The 21,497-nt window shown below is 46.2% G+C and overlaps 1 protein-coding gene across 1 annotated transcript in view; it reads left to right on the top strand.

Moving 5' to 3' along the window:
• Positions 1-21,497, top strand: part of Nos (Nitric oxide synthase) — a 761,521-nt gene that overhangs the window by 89,567 nt on the left and 650,457 nt on the right. Inside the window, exon 2 of the mRNA XM_069325290.1 lies at positions 3,263-3,308. The gene's annotated coding sequence lies outside the window, so the exon portion shown is untranslated. The remainder of the gene's footprint in view (positions 1-3,262; positions 3,309-21,497) is intronic.

The following is a 21,497-nucleotide window of genomic DNA, read 5'->3' as shown; positions in this document are numbered from 1 at the left end:
ATGGCAGGGTGGTGTGTTGACGTGATGGCAGGGTGGTGTGTTGACGTGATGGCAGGGTGGTGTGTTGACGTGATGGCAGGGTGGTGTGTTGACGTGATGGCAGGGTGGTGTGTTGACGTGATGGCAGGGTGGTGTGTTGACGTGATGGCAGGGTGGTGTGTTGACGTGATGGCAGGGTGGTGTGTTGACGTGATGGCAGGGTGGTGTGTTGACGTGATGGCAGGGTGGGTGTGTTGACGTGATGGCAGGGTGGTGTGTTCACGTGATGGCTGGGTGGTGTGTTGACGTGATGGCAGGGTGGTGTGTTGACGTGATGGCAGGGTGGGTGTGTTGACGTGATGGCAGGGTGGTGTGTTGACGTGATGGCAGGGTGGTGTGTTGACGTGATGGCAGGGTGGTGTGTTGACGTGATGGCAGGGTGGTGTGTTGACGTGATGGCAGGGTGGTGTGTTGACGTGATGGCAGGGTGGTGTGTTGACGTGATGGCAGGGTGGTGTGTTGACGTGATGGCAGGGTGGTGTGTTGACGTGATGGCAGGGTGGTGTGTTGACGTGATGGCAGGGTGGTGTGTTGACGTGATGGCAGGGTGGGTGTGTTGACGTGATGGCAGGGTGGTGTGTTCACGTGATGGCAGGGTGGTGTGTTGACGTGATGGCAGGGTGGTGTGTTGACGTGATGGCAGGGTGGGTGTGTTGATGTGATGGCAGGGTGGGTGTGTTGACGTGATGGCAGGGTGTTGTGTTGACGTGATGGCAGGGTGGTGTGTTCACGTGATGGCAGGGTGGTGTGTTGACGTGATGGCAGGGTGGTGTGTTGACGTGATGGCAGGGTGGTGTGTTCACGTGATGGCAGGGTGGTGTGTTGACGTGATGGCAGGGTGGTGTGTTGACGTGATGGCAGGGTGGATGTGTTGACGTGATGGCAGGGTGGTGTGTTCACGTGATGGCAGGGTGGTGTGTTGACGTGATGGCAGGGTGGTGTGTTGACGTGATGGCAGGGTGGGTGTGTTGACGTGATGGCAGGGTGGGTGTGTTCACGTGATGGCAGGGTGTTGTGTTGACGTGATGGCAGGGTGGTGTGTTCACGTGATGGCAGGGTGGTGTGTTGACGTGATGGCAGGGTGGTGTGTTGACGTGATGGCAGGGTGGTGTGTTCACGTGATGGCAGGGTGGTGTGTTGACGTGATGGAAGGGTGGTGTGTTGACGTGATGGCAGGGTGGTGTGTTGACGTGATGGCAGGGTGTTGTGTTCACGTGATGGCAGGGTGGTGTGTTGACGTGATGGCAGGGTGGTGTGTTGACGTGATGGCAGGGTGGTGTGTTGACGTGATGGCAGGGTGGTGTGTTGACGTGATGGCAGGGTGGTGTGTTGACGTGATGGCAGGGTGGTGTGTTGACGTGATGGCAGGGTGGTGTGTTGACGTGATGGCAGGGTGGTGTGTTGACGTGATGGCAGGGTGGTGTGTTGACGTGATGGCAGGGTGGTGTGTTGACGTGATGGCAGGGTGGTGTGTTGACGTGATGGCAGGGTGGTGTGTTGACGTGATGGCAGGGTGGTGTGTTGACGTGATGGCAGGGTGGTGTGTTGACGTGATGGCAGGGTGGTGTGTTGACGTGATGGCAGGGTGGTGTGTTCACGTGATGGCAGGGTGGGTGTGTTCACGTGATGGCAGGGTGGTGTGTTCACGTGATGGCAGGGTGGGTGTGTTGACGTGATGGCAGGGTGGGTGTGTTGACGTGATGGCAGGGTGGGTGTGTTGACGTGATGGCAGGGGGGTGTGTTGACGTGATGGCAGGGTGGTGTGTTGACGTGATGGCAGGGTGGTGTGTTGACGTGATGGCAGGGTGGGTGTGTTGACGTGATGGCAGGGTGGGTGTGTTGACGTGATGGCAGGGTGGTGTGTTGACGTGATGGCAGGGTGGTGTGTTCACGTGATGGCAGGGTGGTGTGTTGACGTGATGGCAGGGTGGTGTGTTGACGTGATGGCAGGGTGGTGTGTTGACGTGATGGCAGGGTGGTGTGTTGACGTGATGGCAGGGTGGTGTGTTGACGTGATGGCAGGGTGGTGTGTTGACGTGATGGCAGGGTGGGTGTGTTCACGTGATGGCAGGGTGGGTGTGTTGACGTGATGGCAGGGTGGTGTGTTGACGTGATGGCAGGGTGGGTGTGTTGACGTGATGGCAGGGTGGGTGTGTTGACGTGATGGCAGGGTGGTGTGTTGACGTGATGGCAGGGTGGGTGTGTTCACGTGATGGCAGGGTGGGTGTGTTCACGTGATGGCAGGGTGGTGTGTTGACGTGATGGCAGGGTGGTGTGTTCACGTGATGGCAGGGTGGTGTGTTCACGTGATGGCAGGGTGGTGTGTTCACGTGATGGCAGGGTGGTGTGTTCACGTGATGGCAGGTGGTGTGTTCACGTGATGGCAGGGTGTTGTGTTGACGTGATGGCAGGGTGGTGTGTTCACGTGATGGCAGGGTGGTGTGTTCACGTGATGGCAGGGTGGTGTGTTCACGTGATGGCAGGGTGGTGTGTTCACTATCTTCTTGAGGTTATTTTGAGTTGATTTCGGGGCTTAGCGTCCCCGCGGCCCGGTCCTCGACCAATCATTCATTTTGTTACACATCCCCAGGAAGCAGCCCGTAGCAGCTGTCTAATTCCCAGGTACCTATTTACTGCTAGGTAACACGGCATCAGGGTGAAAGAAACATTTGGTCCATTTGTCTCCGCTTCCACCGAGGATCGAACCCGGAACCTCAGGACTACAAATCCGAAGCGCTGTCCACCCAGCCGTCAGGCGCCCGTCAGGTTCAGTGACAGTGTTCACAAGCTATCAACGCACGCTGGAGTTACTATGAACAACGCATGAACAACGTTATCAACGCTGATTCATATTAACATCAACGTTTTTACCCAGACTTCCCCTAGAGAGGTACCGGGGACATGAACCCTTCCAGCTGTTGTCTACACTCCCTACATAAACCCAACCCAACCCATCTCACCCAAATCCAAAACAACCCAACCCACCCTATCCTAACCTACCATAGCAAAAAACAAAACAAAAATATATAATTTTGTGTCTTATATATATATCATGGTGAAGGTGCGCGACGTTCACTATAATGTGGTGTTATCCCGGGTGGTGAGGTTAGGGATGCTACTGGCAGGTTGAGCTGGACTACTGATGCTGCTGGACATGTGTCTAATCATCACCACATCTCTCAGAGTTATCCCTGGTATCTGACCCTTTGTTATTTTGTTGCAGGGTGTTGTACCGCCGCCCGTGCTCATCAGCGGCTGGGATAACTGCGGTAAGTGAACATGTATACTGGGAAGTATACCAGCCAGGTATACAGTGTAGCTTCAAGTGAAGGGTCCAGGAGGGACAGAGGCGCCGTCACTGCCATTTCAGATGGAGATTGGGTTATTGGTGGACACCCCCAATGGTCAAATGGTCTCGCTGGGTTAATTGCGCCTTGCGACACGGTATAATCGCATTGAACTTGAAAACACAGTTGTCTGCTGATGTGTTGCTGTCCCTAATTGTTTGCAGCTTTGAGAGAGTGTTGATCGTCAGTCCCACACACAAGGGAGGGCCGGAATAGATTGGAATGTCTTGGGGATGGGATGTCACCCAGCGATAGGTGACGTAAATGGGGATTTCGATGTGGATTCAAAATATAACCTATTTAAAAATATTCTAAGCAAAGCCCAGGAAAGTAGTATACCATATAAATTGAATAGATCGAATACTAATGATCCAAAGTGGATAACAAAAGATCTGAAGAACCTTATAGGTAAAAAGAGAGCGTGGTGCAAAAGGATTAAGAATGGGGAAGTTAGTTTAGAACAGGAATTTAGAACAGGCAAGCGAAGGCAAATCCTAAAGGTTTTTTTCAGTTATATCGAATTATATCGTATTTTTAATAAATATAATAGACTAGGGAAAGGATAGGTCCATTAAAAACTGAGACAGGTCAAATAACGGATAATGACAAGGAGATGAGTAGTATTTTTAATAAATATTTTATATCTGTATTTACTAAAGAGGAACTTAACAATATGCCTTCAGCCGAACAAATATGTGAGTGGGGACGACGACAGGTTGACTAGTTTAGCAGTTACCAGGGAGGATGTAATTAAACAAATAGTAAAACTAAAACCAAACAAATCCCCAGGGCCGGATGAAGTGTTTGCCAGGGTGCTTAAAGAATGCAAAGAGGAGCTTTCCGAGCCACTGTCTACCATATTTAATAAATCAATAGAGTTAGGTAGAGTGCCAGAGTCATGGAAGGTAGCTAATGTCGTACCTATTTTTAAGAAAGGAGACAGATCACTTGCGTCAAACTATCGACTAATTAGCCTAACGTTTATTGTGGGAAAGTTACTTGAATCGATAATTGCAAATACAATTCGTCTTCATCTTGAAAAGCATAAATTAATAAATGAGTCGCAACATGGTTTTACAAATGTTTAACATGTTTGTTCATGTTTAACAAATTTGCTATCTTTTTATTCCAGCATAGTTGAGGCAGTTGATAGTGGTAAGGATTGGGATGTTGTGTACCTTGACTTAGCAAAGCTTTTGATTCAGTGCCACATGAAAGACTGATTAAAAAAATAGAGGCTCATGGTATTGGGTGTGCTATATTAAGTTGGATTAGGGCATGGCTATTCTAAAGGAAACATAGAGTTAGTATAAATGGGGTTAAGTCAGAGTGGGATAATGTTGTTAGTGGAGTGCCTCAAGGCTCTGTCCTGGGACCGCTGTTGTTTATAATATATATAAATGATTTAGATTCAGGTTTGAGTAGCAACATCTGCAAATTTGAAGATGATACAAAAATCGGCAGGGAAATTAACACGGAAGAAGACTCACTATCACTTCAAGTTGATCTAAATAGGGTTTTGAAATGGTCAAAAGATTGGCAGATGTAGTTTAATGCTGATAAATGTAAAGTTCTAAGGCTTATTAATGATGATAGTTACAAGATACGAGCTAGATGGTGTTCAGATTGCGAAGTCGGATTGCGAAAGGGATCTGGGAGTTATGATTAGTAAGAATTTAAAACAAAAGGATCAATGCATGAATGTTCGTAATAAGGCAAATAGGAACATAAGAACATAAGAACAAAGGTAACTGCAGAAGGCCTATTGGCCCATACGAGGCAGCTCCTATTCTATAACCACCCAATCCCACTCATATACTTGTCCAACCCGTGCTTGAAACAATCGAGGGACCCCACCTCCACAATGTTATGCGGCAATTGGTTCCACAAATCAACAACCCTGTTACTGAACCAGTATTTACCCAAGTCTTTCCTAAATCTAAACTTATCCAATTTATATCCATTGTTTCGTGTTCTGTCCTGTGTTGATACTTTTAATACCCTATTAATATCCCCCCGGTTATGTCCATTCATCCACTTGTAAACCTCTATCATGTCACCCCTAACTCTTCGCCTTTCCAGTGAATGCAACTTAAGCTTTGTTAATCTTTCTTCATATGAAAGATTTCTAATTTGGGGAATTAACTTAGTCATCCTACGCTGGACACGTTCAAGTGAATTTATATCCATTCTATAATATGGCGACCAAAACTGAACTGCATAATCTAAATGGGGCCTAACTAGAGCAAGATATAGCTTGAGAACCACACCAGGTGTCTTGTTACTAACGCTGCGATTAATAAATCCAAGTGTCCGATTTGCCTTATTACGAACATTTATGCATTGATCCTTTTGTTTTAAATTCTTACTAATCATAACTCCCAGATCCCTTTCGCAATCCGACTTCGCAATCACAACACCATCTAGCTCGTATCTTGTAACTCTATCATCATTACCTAACCTCAGAACTTTACATTTATCAGCATTAAACTGCATCTGCCAATCCTTTGACCATTTCAAAACCCTATCTAGATCAACTTGAAGTGATAGTGAGTCCTCCTCCGAATTAATTTCCCTACCGATTTTCGTATCATCGGCAAATTTGCAAATGTTGCTACTCAAACCTGAATCTAAATAATTTATATATATTATAAACAACAGAGGTCCCAGGACAGAGCCTTGAGGCACTCCACTTACAACATTTTCCCACTCTGACTTGATTCCATTTATACTAACTCTCTGTTTCCTTTGGTATAGCCATATAAAACAGCCATAGAGTTAGTTAGGAGCAAGGGAGGAATCCCGATCATATGTGGCATTCTTCCAAGAAAGGGAGTGGGAAATGAATGGATATCGAGGGCACTTGGTGTAAATTGCCGGCTGGAAAGATATTGCAAATCAAATGCAATATCTTTCATAGACAACTGGGAACACTTCTATGGAAGAAATGAAATGTATGCTCGTGATGGGGTGCATCTATCGAGAGCTGGGGTTGTTGCTGTTGCGAACTCGCTAGAAGAAGTGGTTAGAGGTGTTTGTTTGGGTTTAAACTGTTAGTAGATAGAGGTATGGGAATTGATTTGGAGGAAGGAGGTAATAAAAGTATGTGTTTGTGGGAGAAAGGAATTGGCAAAACGATCAGGGAAAGAGAAGGTCCGCAAAATAACAATTCACTTAGGGTATATTACACTAACAGTAGAAGTCTAAGAAATAAAATTAACGAATTAAATGCTCTTGTCTGCACAGAAAAAATAGATATTATTGCACTTACCGAAACGTGGATGAATGTAGAAAATAGAGAACTATTAGCTGAATATCAAATATATGGATTTAAACTATTTCACACAGATAGATATATTAGACGAGGAGGTGGAGTAGCCATATATGTTAGGGACAATTTGAAATGTAGTCTCAAAGAGGGAATCAAAACAGAGCCACACACAGAAACTATTTGGATTGAATTAAACGAAAAAGCTAATAATATTATAATAGGAGTAATATATAGGCCACCAAATTTAGACAGAATGGAAGCAAAGCATCTATGGGATGAAATATCTAGAGCATCTAGATCTAACAGTATTTATGTCATGGGTGACTTTAATTTTAGCGGAATAAACTGGTTGAACAAAACAGGGAATAGTGAAGCAGAAGATTTTCTAGAATTAATTGACGATTGCTTTCTTACGCAACACATTAAGGAACCAACACGGGAAAATAATATTTTAGATTTAGTGTTAACTAACAGGGAAACGCAAATTAATGACATCGAAATAGGGAGTGAGCTAGGGAGCAGTGATCACAAAGAAATCAGATTTAGCATAGAATGGAATAGACCAGTAGGAGAAAATTCTGTTAAAGTGCCAGATTTTCGAAAAGCTGATTTTAATAGCCTAAGAAATTTTTTGGGTCAAATTGATTGGAAAGGCTTGGGTATGGGGTGTGGGCCGGTCTTGGAGCGAGACATGAACCCAGCGATAGGTGACTTAAATGGGGATTTCGATGTGGATTCAATATATAACTTATTTAAGAATATTCTAAACAAAGCACAGGAACGTAGTATACCATACAAATTGAATAGATCGTATACTAATGACCCAAAGTGGATAACAAAGAATTTGAAGAACCTTATAGGTAAAAAGAGAGCTTGGTACAAAAGGATTAAAAATGGGGAGGTCACTTTAGAACAGGAATTCGTACAACTGGTTAGAAATGTTAAAAAAGAGATAAGGAAAGCAAAAAGAAACTATGAAGTTCGCATAGCAGGGCAAGCAAAGACAAATCCTAAAGGGTTTTTTCAGTTATATCGTACTAAGACTAGGGAAAGGATAGGTCCATTAAAAACTGAGACAGGTCAAATAACAGATAGTGATGAAGAGATGAGTAGTATTTTTAATAAATATTTTGTATCTGTATTTACTAAAGAGGAACTTAACAATATGCCTTCAGCCGAACAAGTCTATGTGGGTGGGGACGAGGACAGGTTGACGAGTTTAGCAGTTACCAGGGAGGATGTTCTTAAACAAATAGTAAAACTCAAACCAAACAAATCCCCAGGGCAGGATGAAGTGTTTGCTAGGGTGCTTAAAGAATGCGAAGAGGAGCTTTGTGACCCACTGTCAACCATATTTAATAAATCAATAGAGTCAGGCAGAGTGCCAGAGTTTTGGAAAGTTGCTAATGTGATACCAGTTTTTAAGAAAGGAGATAGATCACTTGCGTCTAACTATCGACCAATTAGCCTAACGTCTATTGTGGGAAAGTTACTCGAATCTATAATAGCAAATAAAATTCGTCTTCATCTTGAAAAACATAAATTAATAACTGAGTCGCAACATGGTTTTATAAATGGCCGTTCATGTTTAACAAATTTGTTATCTTTTTATTCTAGCATTGTTGAGGCAGTTGATAGTGGTAAGGATTGCGATGTTGTATACCTTGACTTTAGCAAAGCTTTTGATACAGTGCCACATGAAAGACTGATTAAAAAAATAGAGTCTCATGGTATTGGGGGTGCTATATTAAGCTGGATTAGGGCATGGCTATACCAAAGGAAACAGAGAGTTAGTATAAATGGAATCAAGTCAGAGTGGGAAAATGTTGTAAGTGGAGTGCCTCAAGGCTCTGTCCTGGGACCTCTGTTGTTTATAATATATATAAATGATTTAGATTCAGGTTTGAGTAGCAACATTTGCAAATTTGCCGATGATACGAAAATCGGTAGGGAAATTAATTCGGAGGAGGACTCACTATCACTTCAAGTTGATCTAGATAGGGTTTTGAAATGGTCAAAGGATTGGCAGATGCAGTTTAATGCTGATAAATGTAAAGTTCTGAGGTTAGGTAATGATGATAGAGTTACAAGATACGAGCTAGATGGTGTTGTGATTGCGAAGTCTGATTGCGAAAGGGATCTGGGAGTTATGATTAGTAAGAATTTAAAACAAAAGGATCAATGCATAAATGTTCGTAATAAGGCAAATCGGACACTTGGATTTATTAATCGCAGCGTTAGTAACAAGACACCTGGTGTGGTTCTCAAGCTATATCTTGCTCTAGTTAGGCCCCATTTAGATTATGCAGTTCAGTTTTGGTCGCCATATTATAGAATGGATATAAATTCACTTGAACGTGTCCAGCGTAGGATGACTAAGTTAATTCCCCAAATTAGAAATCTTTCATATGAAGAAAGATTAACAAAGCTTAAGTTGCATTCACTGGAAAGGCGAAGAGTTAGGGGTGACATGATAGAGGTTTACAAGTGGATGAATGGACATAACCGGGGGGATATTAATAGGGTATTAAAAGTATCAACACAGGACAGAACACGAAACAATGGATATAAATTGGATAAGTTTAGATTTAGGAAAGACTTGGGTAAATACTGGTTCAGTAACAGGGTTGTTGATTTGTGGAACCAATTGCCGCGTAACATTGTGGAGGTGGGGTCCCTCGATTGTTTCAAGCACGGGTTGGACAAGTATATGAGTGGGATTGGGTGGTTATAGAATAGGAGCTGCCTCGTATGGGCCAATAGGCCTTCTGCAGTTACCTTTGTTCTTATGTTCTTATGTTCTTAGCCATGCCCTAATCCAGCTTAATATAGCACCCCCAATACCATGAGACTCTATTTTTTTAATCAGTCTTTCATGTGGCACTGTATCAAAAGCTTTGCTAAAGTCAAGGTATACAACATCGCAATCCTTACCACTATCAACTGCCTCAACAATGCTAGAATAAAAAGATAACAAATTTGTTAAACATGAACGGCCATTTATAAAACCATGTTGCGACTCAATTATTAATTTATGTTTTTCAAGATGAAGACGAATTTTATTTGCTATTATAGATTCGAGTAACTTTCCCACAATAGACGTTAGGCTAATTGGTCGATAGTTAGACGCAAGTGATCTATCTCCTTTCTTAAAAACTGGTATCACATTAGCAACTTTCCAAAACTCTGGCACTCTGCCTGACTCTATTGATTTATTAAATATGGTTGACAGTGGGTCACAAAGCTCCTCTTTGCATTCTTTAAGCACCCTGGCAAACACTTCATCCGGCCCTGGGGATTTGTTTGGTTTGAGTTTTACTATTTGTTTAAGAACATCCTCCCTGGTAACTGCTAAACTCGTCAACCTGTCCTCGTCCCCACCCACATAGACTTGTTCGGCTGAAGGCATATTGTTAAGTTCCTCTTTAGTAAATACAGATACAAAATATTTATTAAAAATACTACTCATCTCTTCATCACTATCTGTTATTTGACCTGTCTCAGTTTTTAATGGACCTATCCTTTCCCTAGTCTTAGTACGATATAACTGAAAAAACCCTTTAGGATTTGTCTTTGCTTGCCCTGCTATGCGAACTTCATAGTTTCTTTTTGCTTTCCTTATCTCTTTTTTAACATTTCTAACCAGTTGTACGAATTCCTGTTCTAAAGTGACCTCCCCATTTTTAATCCTTTTGTACCAAGCTCTCTTTTTACCTATAAGGTTCTTCAAATTCTTTGTTATCCACTTTGGGTCATTAGTATTCGATCTATTCAATTTGTATGGTATACTACGTTCCTGTGCTTTGTTTAGAATATTCTTAAATAAGTTATATATTGAATCCACATCGAAATCCCCATTTAAGTCACCTATCGCTGGGTTCATGTCTCGCTCCAAGACCGGCCCACACCCCATACCCAAGACTTTCCAATCAATTTGACCCAAAAAATTTCTTAGGCTATTAAAATCAGCTTTTCGAAAATCTGGCACTTTAACAGAATTTTCTCCTACTGGTCTATTCCATTCTATGCTAAATCTGATTTCTTTGTGATCACTGCTCCCTAGCTCACTCCCTATTTCGATGTCATTAATTTGCGTTTCCCTGTTAGTTAATACTAAATCTAAAATATTATTTTCCCGTGTTGGTTCCTTAATGTGTTGCGTAAGAAAGCAATCGTCAATTAATTCTAGAAAATCTTCTGCTTCACTATTCCCTGTTTTGTTCAACCAGTTTATTCCGCTAAAATTAAAGTCACCCATGACATAAATACTGTTAGATCTAGATGCTCTAGATATTTCATCCCATAGATGCTTTGCTTCCATTCTGTCTAAATTTGGTGGCTTATATATTACTCCTATTATAATATTATTAGCTTTTTCGTTTAATTCAATCCAAATAGTTTCTGTGTGTGGCTCTGTTTTGATTCCCTCTTTGAGACTACATTTCAAATTGTCCCTAACATATATGGCTACTCCACCTCCTCGTCTAATATATCTATCTGTGTGAAATAGTTTAAATCCATATATTTGATATTCAGCTAATAGTTCTCTATTTTCTACATTCATCCACGTTTCGGTAAGTGCAATAATATCTATTTTTTCTGTGCAGACAAGAGCATTTAATTCGTTAATTTTATTTCTTAGACTTCTACTGTTAGTGTAATATACCCTAAGTGAATTGTTATTTTGCGGACCTTCTCTTTCCCTGATCGTTTTGCCAATTCCTTTCTCCCACAAACACATACTTTTATTACCTCCTTCCTCCAAATCAATTCCCATACCTCTATCTACTAACAGTTTAAACCCAACCAAACACCTCTAACCACTTCTTCTAACGAGTTCGCAACAGCAACAACCCCAGCTCTCGATAGATGCACCCCATCACGAGCATACATTTCATTTCTTCCATAGAAGTGTTCCCAGTTGTCTATGAAAGATATTGCATTTGATTTGCAATATCTTTCCAGCCGGCAATTGACACCAAGTGCCCTCGATATCCATTCATTTCCCACTCCCTTTCTTGGAAGAATGCCACATATGATCGGGATTCCTCCCTTGCTCCTAACTAACTCTATGGCTGTTTTATACCTCTGAATCAGTTCCTCACTCCTAACTCGACCAACATCATTTCCTCCCACGCTAATGCAAATAATGGGATTGTTCCCATTACCAGCCATAATATCATTCATGTTGTTTATAATATCACCAATGCCAGCTCCGGGATAGCAAACCCTTAACCTGTTCCCCCTATCTCTAGCACAAAACGTTCTATCCAAATACCTTATCTGGGAATCTCCCACAACTAATGTTTGCTTAGGTACTTCCTTTACTTTCTGAGGGGCCTGCGCTTCCTTTCTCTTCGTTGCTTTCCCTTTTGCGCGATCCACAGTCTCTCCACAGCACTCGTCCTCCAAAACGTCAAATGAATTAGAAGTTGCTATGGCGTTTGAAGGCGGCTTTATCAAAGTCTTCTTAAGGCCCCTGTCTTTCACAACTCTCCAAGACGAGGTCCCTTTACTGCTGGTCTCCTCCTTCGTTACTTCTCGTTGTTCTTTCAGCTGACGCACCTCCTCCCGCAGAGAGTCCAACTCTGTCCTCAGGGCTCCCACTAGAGTCACCAGGTCCTTAACTACAACTTCCATATTGCTATGATAATATAACAACACTCAGGAGCTCCGGTTAACACAACCTCTCACTGTGACTTCACCTGACCGGAGACATTGGGATTTATTAATCGAAGCGTTAGTAACAAGACACCTGGTGTGGTTCTGCAGCTATATCTTGCTCTGGTTAGGCCCCATTTAGATTATGCAGTTCAGTTTTGGTCGCCGTACTATAGAATGGATATAAATTCACTTGAACATGTCCAGCGTAGGATGACTAAGTTAATTCCCCAAATTGGAAATCTTTCATATGAAGAAAGATTAACAAAGCTTAAATTCCATTCACTGGAAAGGCGAAGAGTTAGGGGTGACTTGATAGAGGTTTACAAGTGGATGAATGGACACAACAAAGGGGATATTAATAGGGTATTAAAAGTATCAACACAAGACAGAACACGAAACAATGGGTATAAATTGGATAAATTTAGATTTAAGAAAAACTTGGGTAAATCCTGGTTCGGTAACAGGGTTGTTGATTTGTGGAACCAATTACCGCGTAACGTGGAGGTGGGGTCCCTAGATTGTTTTAAGCGCGGGTTGGACATGTATATGAGTGGGACTGGGTGGTTATAGATAGTAGCTGCCTCGTATGGGCCAATAGGCCTTCTGCAGTTAACTTTGTTCTTATGTTCTTATGTAACATAAGGTAAGATAATTAATAATATATTACCTAGAAAGAGAAAGAGAGAGAGAGGCGGGGTTATTCTTGGAAATTTGTGGTGATGAGTGGAAAATGAGTAAAGAAATATGTTGGTTTATTAACTGTAATGTGATATTGTTAGTAAGAAACTGACAACCACCAGTTGTCTCAATAAACATACTTGAACCACCAGTTTCTTACTGACAACCACCAGTTTCTTACTGACAACCACCAGTTTCTTACTGACAACCACCAGTTTCTTACTGACAACCACCAGTTTCTTACTGACAACCACCAGTTTCTTACTGACAACCACCAGTTTCTTACTGACAACCACCAGTTTCTTACTGACAACCACCAGTTTCTTACTGACAACCACCAGTTTCTTACTGTCAACCACCAGTTTCTTACTGACAACCACCAGTTTCTTACTGTCAACCACCAGTTTCTTACTGACAACCACCAGTTTCATACTGACAACCACCAGTTTCTTACTGTCAACCACCAGTTTCTTACTGACAACCACCAGTTTCTTACTGTCAACCACCAGTTTCTTACTGTCAACCACCAGTTTCTTACTGTCAACCACCAGTTTCTTACTGACAACCACCAGTCTCTCAAACACAACTACAGTTCTCACAGAAAATCCGCATTAATCACAGACAACCTCCAGACAAACGCCAACAGATCAAACAGCTCTAGTTTATTTCATAAAATATATTCATTTAACACGAAGGTTCAAAGTGTTCATTTATAACCAACTTGGGTAAATAATAAGATGACGGGAGAGCTTAAAGCCTGGCAGGGTGGCAGGGAAGGCCAAGCTGGCAGGGTGGCAGGGAAGGCCAAGCTGGCAGGGAAGGCCACGCTGGCAGGGTGGCAGGGAAGGCCACGCTGGCAGGGTGGCAGGGAAGGCCACGCTGGCAGGGTGGCAGGGAAGGCCAAGCTGGCAGGGTGGCAGGGAAGGCCAAGCTGGCAGGGAAGGCCACGCTGGCAGGGTAGCAGGGAAGGCCAAGCTGGCAGGGTGGCAGGGAAGGCCAAGCTGGCAGGGTGGCAGGGAAGGCCAAGCTGGCAGGGTGGCAGGGAAGGCCAAGCTGGCAGGGAAGGCCACGCTGGCAGGGTGGCAGGAAAGGCCAAGCTGGCAGGGTGGCAGGGAAGGCCAGCCTGGCAGGGTGGCAGGGAAGGCCACGCTGGCAGGGTGGCAGGGAAGGCCAAGCTGGCAGGGTGGCAGGGAAGGCCAGCCTGGCAGGGTGGCAGGGAAGGCCAAGCTGGCAGGGTGGCAGGGAAGGCCACGCTGGCAGGGTGGCAGGGAAGGCCAAGCTGGCAGGGTGGCAGGGAAGGCCAAGCTGGCAGGGTGGCAGGGAAGGCCACGCTGGCAGGGTGGCAGGGAAGGCCACGCTGGCAGGGTGGCAGGGAAGGCTAAGCTGGCAGGGTGGCAGGGAAGGCCACGCTGGCAGGGTGGCAGGGAAGGCCACGCTGGCAGGGTGGCAGGGAAGGCCAAGCTGGCAGGGTGGCAGGGAAGGCCAAGTTGACAGGGTGGCAGGGAAGGCCAAGCTGGCAGGGTGGCAGGGAAGGCCAAGCTGGCAGGGTGGCAGGGAAGGCCAAGCTGGCAGGGTGGCAGGGAAGGCCAAGTTGGCAGGGTGGCAGGGAAGGCCACGCTGGCAGGGTGGCAGGGAAGGCCAAGCTGGCAGGGTGGCAGGGAAGGCCAAGCTGGCAGGGTGGCAGGGAAGGCCAAGTTGACAGGGTGGCAGGAAAGGCCAAGCTGGCAGGGTGGCAGGGAAGGCCAAGCTGGCAGGGTGGCAGGGAAGGCTAAGCTGGCAGGGTGGCAGGGAAGGCTAAGCTGGCAGGGTGGCAGAGAAGGCCAAGCTGGCAGGGAAGGCCACGCTGGCAGGGTGGCAGGGAAGGCCACGCTGGCAGGGTGGCAGGGAAGGCCAAGCTGGCAGGGTGGCAGGGAAGGCCAAGTTGACAGGGTGGCAGGGAAGGCCAAGCTGGCAGGGTGGCAGGGAAGGCTAAGCTGGCAGGGTGGCAGGGAAGGCCAAGCTGGCAGGGTGGCAGGGAAGGCCACGCTGGCAGGGAAGGCCAAGCTGGCAGGGTGGCAGGGAAGGCCAAGTTGACAGGGTGGCAGGAAAGGCCAAGCTGGCAGGGTGGCAGGGAAGGCCAAGCTGGCAGGGTGGCAGGGAAGGCCAAGCTGGCAGGGTGGCAGGTAAGGCCAAGCCTTGCAGGGTGGCAGGGAAGGCCAAGTTGGCAGGGTGGCAGGGAAGGCCACGCTGGCAGGGTGGCAGGGAAGGCCAAGCTGGCAGGGAAGGCCAAGCTGGCAGGGTGGCAGGGAAGGCCAAGCTGGCAGGGTGGCAGGGAAGGCCAAGTTGACAGGGTGGCAGGAAAGGCCAAGCTGGCTGGGTGGCAGGAAAGGCCAAGCTGGCAGGGTGGCAGGGAAGGCCAAGCTGGCAGGGTGGCAGGGAAGGCCAAGCTGGCAGGGTGGCAGGAAAGGCCAAGCTGGCAGGGTGGCAGCTAGGGAAGGCCAAGCTGGCAGGGTGGCAGGGAAGGCCAAGTTGGCAGGGTGGCAGGGAAAGCCACGCTGGCAGGGAAGGCCACGCTGGCAGGGTGGCAGGGAAGGCCAAGCTGGCAGGGTGGCAGGAAAGGCCAAGCTGGCAGGGTGGCAGGAAAGGCCAAGCTGGCAGGGTGGCAGGGAATGCCAAGCTGGCAGGGTGGCAGGGAAGGCCAAGCTGGCAGGGTGGCAGGAAAGGCCAAGCTGGCAGAGAGGAACTTAACTATGATGAGCCTTATTGGCTCTAAGAATTATCTCCACCACTTTACACCGCTCTAAATTGCTACTAAATTAAACCATGAAACACCATGGAAGGATAGACGCTGGTGCTCAGTGGCGGTGCTCAGTCGTGGGGCTCTGGTGGTGCTCACTCGTGGTACTTAGTGGTGGTGTTCAATCGTGTTGTTTAGGGGAGGTGTTCAGTGGTAGTGCTCAGTGGTGGTGCTCAGTCGTGGGGCTCTGGTGGTGCTCACTCGTGGTACTTAGTGGTGGTGTTCAATCGTGTTGTTTAGGGGAGGTGTTCAGTGGTAGTGCTCAGTGGTGGTGCTCAGTCGTGGGGCTCTGGTGGTGCTCACTCGTGGTACTTAGTGGTGGTGGTCAATTGTGTTGTTTAGGGGAGGTGTTCAGTGGTAGTGCTCAGTGGTGGTGCTCAGTTGTGTATTGTTTAGTGGTGGTGCTTTGGTGGTACTCAGTGGGGGTGTTCTGTCGTGGTATTCAGTTGTTGTGCTCAGTTGTAGTACTGGTGGTGCTTAGTGGTGGTGGTCACAGTATGTTTGTATCTCACAGTGTAGTGGTACACACACACACACACATCGACCGGGTAAACAAGGATAAACTATTCAACACTGGCGGGACGCGAACAAGAGGACACAGGTGGAAAATGAGTACCCACATGAGCCACAGGGACGTAAGAAGGAACTTTTTCAGTGTCAGAGTAGTTAAGAGATGGAATGCATTAGGCAGTGATGTGGTGGAGGCTGACTCCATACACAGCTTTAAATGTAGATATGATAGAGCCCAGTAGGCTCAGGAACTTGTACACCAGTTGATTGACAGTTGAGAGGCGGGACCAAAGAGCCAAAGCTCAACCCCCGCATGCACAAATAGGCGAGTACCAATAGGTGAGTACACTCGTTAGCCCGTGCTAACCAGCTCACACCTGCTTCCCAGGTCCTCCCCAAATCAGCCCTCCCTGCCCCTGCTTATCTCCCCAACACCTCCCCTGACCCCTCTGATCCCATTGCATTCGAATCTATCTGCCTCATCCCACATTCCAAGGACCCTCTCATCCCTTCAACCCCCAAAACCCGCCCAGCCCTCACCCCTCCTCATCCCCTCTCCTTCTATTTGACCCCTACTCTTGCGAGGGGGGCACATGGACCCCCCAGTGGGGACGGGGGGAAGGTCCTCTTCCTCTTCCTCCATTTCTCTTTTCCCCTCTTCTGACCCAATGCCCACACCTACACCTACCCCTGAGTTCCCCCTGACTTATACAACCTCCCTCCCACTATCACTATCCATGTTCCATCCACCCCTCTTCCCCCCACCCCCTCTATCCTCCCCCCCCAACTTCTCAACCTCTATCTGACCCTCAACATTACGCTACCTCTCAACCCCTCTATGCCTCTCAGACCCTCCCTAATCTTCAAACCCAGTATGTCCTTCCTACTCCAGACCTACCTACCCAGGCCCCTCCCCAGACCTTCCTACCTACTTTCCTAGGTGCCCAGCCCCCATTCACCCCCCAAGCACCCATCCACCCCCAGACACCCCCCGGATCCCCCCAGCCCCCATTCACCCCTCAGACACCCCCCAGACACCCCCTAGATCCCCCCAGACACCCCCCAGATCCCCCAGACACCCCCCAGATCCCCCCAGACCCCCAAAGAAAGGCCGAACTCTGGTGCCAGAGTTTCCATGAAGAATATCAAGGTTTGGTACACCAATGCTGATAGGGTATCTAATAAAGCAGAAGAGATAAAAGAAATAGTGAGTGAGGCAGATCCTAACATAGTTGTAATAGTGGAAACTAAAATAAATGACATGATCTTGGATGCAATCTTTCCAGAGGGCTACCAGGTGATAAGAAAAGAGAAGACATAGAGACAGGAAGGGGGGAGTGACACTCCTAATAAAGCGGAAATGGAAATTTGAAGACCTGGGAAATCAGGTTGGCAATGAGAGCACAAGCTTCATACATGGAACTCTGACAGCAGATGGGAGGAAAATTGTGATCTTGGTAATCTACAATCCCCCTCTAAAGAGTAGAAGACCCAGGCAGGAGTATGATGACAACAACAAGGCATGTATAGATGAACTGCAGAAGGCAGCAACATTAGCTCACAGAAGGAGAGCGAAGCTGCTGATCATGGGGGACCTAAATCACGGAGAGATAAATTGGGATCATGGAACGCCCCCATGATGAAAATCATCATGGGGGGGAACGAAACGTTAGGGGAGCAAAGTTAGTAGATGTTATAGACAGGAATTTTCTAACACAACATGTGAAGGAAGACACAAGGAAAAGAGGAGGAGATGCACCGAGCCCATTAGACCTGATTTTCACCCAGAACGTAGAAGACCTCGAGAATTTGGAGCATGAAATACCTCTAGGAGCCAGCGACCATTGTGTCCTAGTCTTTCACTACATGATGGAATTCAAACTTGTGACCATGGGACAAGAGATCTGGGAAAGGAGAGTTGACTACAGGAAAGGGGATTACAGGAGGATAAGGGACTATCTGGGAGAAGTGCAGTGGGAGGAAAAACAGTCCAAGATATGATGGACCTAGTCATACGGAAATGCCAAGAAGCCGAAGAGATATTTATACCAACAGTAAAGGGGAAAAATAAGAGGGAATATAATAACCCATGGTTTAATAGACAGTGCCAGGAAGCAAAAATGGCCAGCAGGCGGGAGTGAAGGAAGTACAGAAGACAAAGGACAGAGGACAACAGGATCAGATGCAACAGAGCTAGGAACGATTACATTAACATAAGACGAACATCGGAAAGGAACTGAGAACGATATTGCGATCAAAGTGAAAAAGCAACGTAAATTACTACACAGCCATATAAGAAGAAAAAAGTCGGTGAACGACCAAGTGACAAGACTAAGGAAAACAGAAGGGGCATATACTGAAAGTGACAAGGAAATCTGTGAGGTACAGAATGCCAGCTTCCATGGAGTGTTCACAACCGAGCCTGAGCAGCTCCCATTGTTAGAAGATATTACCCTAGATGAAAGACTATTAGATATAGGTGACAGCAGAGGAGGTAATGAAACAGTTGACAACACTAGATGCAACTAAAGCAGTTGACCAGACAAAGTATCACCGTGGATACTAAAAGAAGCAAGGCAGGCCCTCAGCGTGCCTCTGGCAATGATCTTTAATGAGTCACTTATGTCGGGAGAATTGCCCAGTTGCTGGAAGAAGGCAAATGTCGTACCGATTTTCAAGAAAGGTGATAGGGAGGAGGCACTTAACTATAGATCTGTATCACTGACAAGCATCCCCTGTAAAGTACTTAAAAGAATAATTAGGCTACGAGTGGTTGCACACCTGGAGAACGTTAGGTTTGTGAACAAACATCAACATGGGTTCTGGAAAGGGAAGTCATGCCTAACTAACCTTTTGGAATTCTATGATAAAATAACGAGGATAAGACAGGACAGAGATGGTTGGGCAGACTGCATATTTCTGGACTGCCAAAAAGCCTTTGATACAGTACCGCACATGAGACTGCTGTTCAAACTCGAGAGGCAGGCAGGGTTGGGAGGAAAGGCCCTAGCATGGATAAGGAACTACCTAACAGGAAGGAGCCAAAGAGTTACGGTAAGGGGCGAGAAGTCGAACTGGCGAACAGTAACGAGTGGAGTACCTTAAGGATCGGTGCTGGGACCAATTCTATTTCTAATATATGCTAACGACATGTTTACAGGAGTAGAGTCCTACATGTCGATGTTCGCGGATGACGCAAAGTTGATGAGAAGAGTTGTGACAGATGAGGATTGCAAGATCCTCCAAGAGGACCTGAACAGGTTGCAGAGATGGTCAGAGAAATGGCTACTGGAGTTCAACACGAGCAAATATAAAGTTATGGAAATGGGACTAGATGATAGGAGACCAAAGGGACAATACACAATGAAGGGGAACAGCCTACCTGTGACGATGCGAGAAAGAGACCTGGGCGTGGACGTAACACCTAATCTATCTCCTGTACTCACAAATAGGTGAGTACAAAAAGGTGAGTACGTACACACACACACACACACACACACATACACACACACATACACACACACACACACACACACATACACACACACACACACACACACACACACATACACACATCTGCTGCCACATACACATACACATACACACATACACATACACACATCTGCTGCATCTGCTGCCTGTAGAAATAGATCCCACCTGCTCATCATGGGCGACTTCAATCACGGAAAGATTGACTGGGAGAACAAGGAACCGCATGGAGGCGAGGATACGTGGAGAGCCAAACTATTGGAGGTAGTGACAAGCAACTTTTTAACCCAGCATGTCGGAGAACCCACAAGGATGAGAGGAAATGACGAACCAGCAAGACTCGACCTAGTCTTCACTCTGAACGACTCCGACATAAGAGAAATCGGTTTTGAGGACCCAGTAGGAATGAGCGACCACAGTGTACTGGTGTTTGAGTACTTGATTGAAGAAGGGTTATTGAACTCGAGGAGGGATACCGAAACCAAAAGGTTAGCATACCGAAAGGGAAACTATGAGGGGATAAGAAAATTCCTAACAGATATAGCATGGGAAACAGAGCTCAGGGGAAAGACGGCCCAAGATATGATGGATTACATCACGCAGAAGTGCAAGGACGCAGCAAACAAGTTTGTCCCAGTCCAAAAGGAAAACAGAGAAATGAAGATGAGAAACCCATGGTTTAATCAAAGATGTAGGCTAGCTAAGCAGCAAAGTAAAAGGGCATGGAGAAACTATAGGAATAACAGGACACTGGAGAGCAGAGAAAGATACCAGAATGCCAGGAATGAATATGTCAGGATGAGAAGAGAGGCAGAAAGACAATACGAAAATGACATCGCAAGCAAGGCAAAGACTCAGCCTAAATTGTTGCATAGCCACATTAGGAGAAAAACAACAGTAAAGGAACAGGTTATGAGATTAAGGATAGGGGCGGAAGGATTCACTACAAATGACAAGGAAGTGTGTGAGGAATTGAATAAGAAATTCCAGGAGGTCTTCACCTTAGAACAAGGAGAAATTCCAGAGGTAAGTGAGGGAATAGCTAACCAGGAACCACTGGAAGAGTTTGAGATTACCAGTGGGGAAGTAAGGAAGTGTTTACTAGAGTTGGACGTGACGAAGGCTATAGGCCCAGATGGAATCTCCCCTTGGGTTCTAAAGGAAGGAGCAAGAGAACTGAGCCTACCACTCTCCATAGTGTATAACAAATCACTGGCAACAGGGGAACTGCCAGATATTTGGAAAGCAGCTAACGTAGTCCCGATATACAAGAAAGGGGATAGACAGGAGGCACTGAACTACAGGCCAGTGTCCCTAACCTGCATACCATGCAAGCTGATGGAGAAGATTGTGCGAAAAAAACTAGTGGAGCATCTGGAGCGAAGGAACTTTGTAACACAGCATCAACATGGGTTCAGGGATGGCAGGTCCTGCCTCACAGGGTTACTTGAATTCTACGACCAGGCAACAAAAATAAGGCAAGAAAGAGAAGGGTGGGCAGACTGCATATTTTTGGATTGTCAGAAAGCCTTTGATACAGTACCACACAAGAGGCTAGTGCGAAAGTTGGAGATGCAGGCTGGAGTGAGAGGGAAGGTACTCCGGTGGATAGAGGAATACCTAAGCAACAGGAGACAACGAGTCTGTGTGAGGGGTGAGGCCTCAGATTGGCGAGACGTCACAAGTGGAGTCCCGCAGGGGTCAGTCCTTGGACCTATACTGT

This window comes from Procambarus clarkii, chromosome 16 (genome assembly GCF_040958095.1).
Source record: "Procambarus clarkii isolate CNS0578487 chromosome 16, FALCON_Pclarkii_2.0, whole genome shotgun sequence".
Taxonomy (NCBI): domain Eukaryota; kingdom Metazoa; phylum Arthropoda; class Malacostraca; order Decapoda; family Cambaridae; genus Procambarus; species Procambarus clarkii.
Note: the sequence above shows the minus strand (reverse complement) of the source record. Positions and strands in the feature narration are given on the sequence as shown.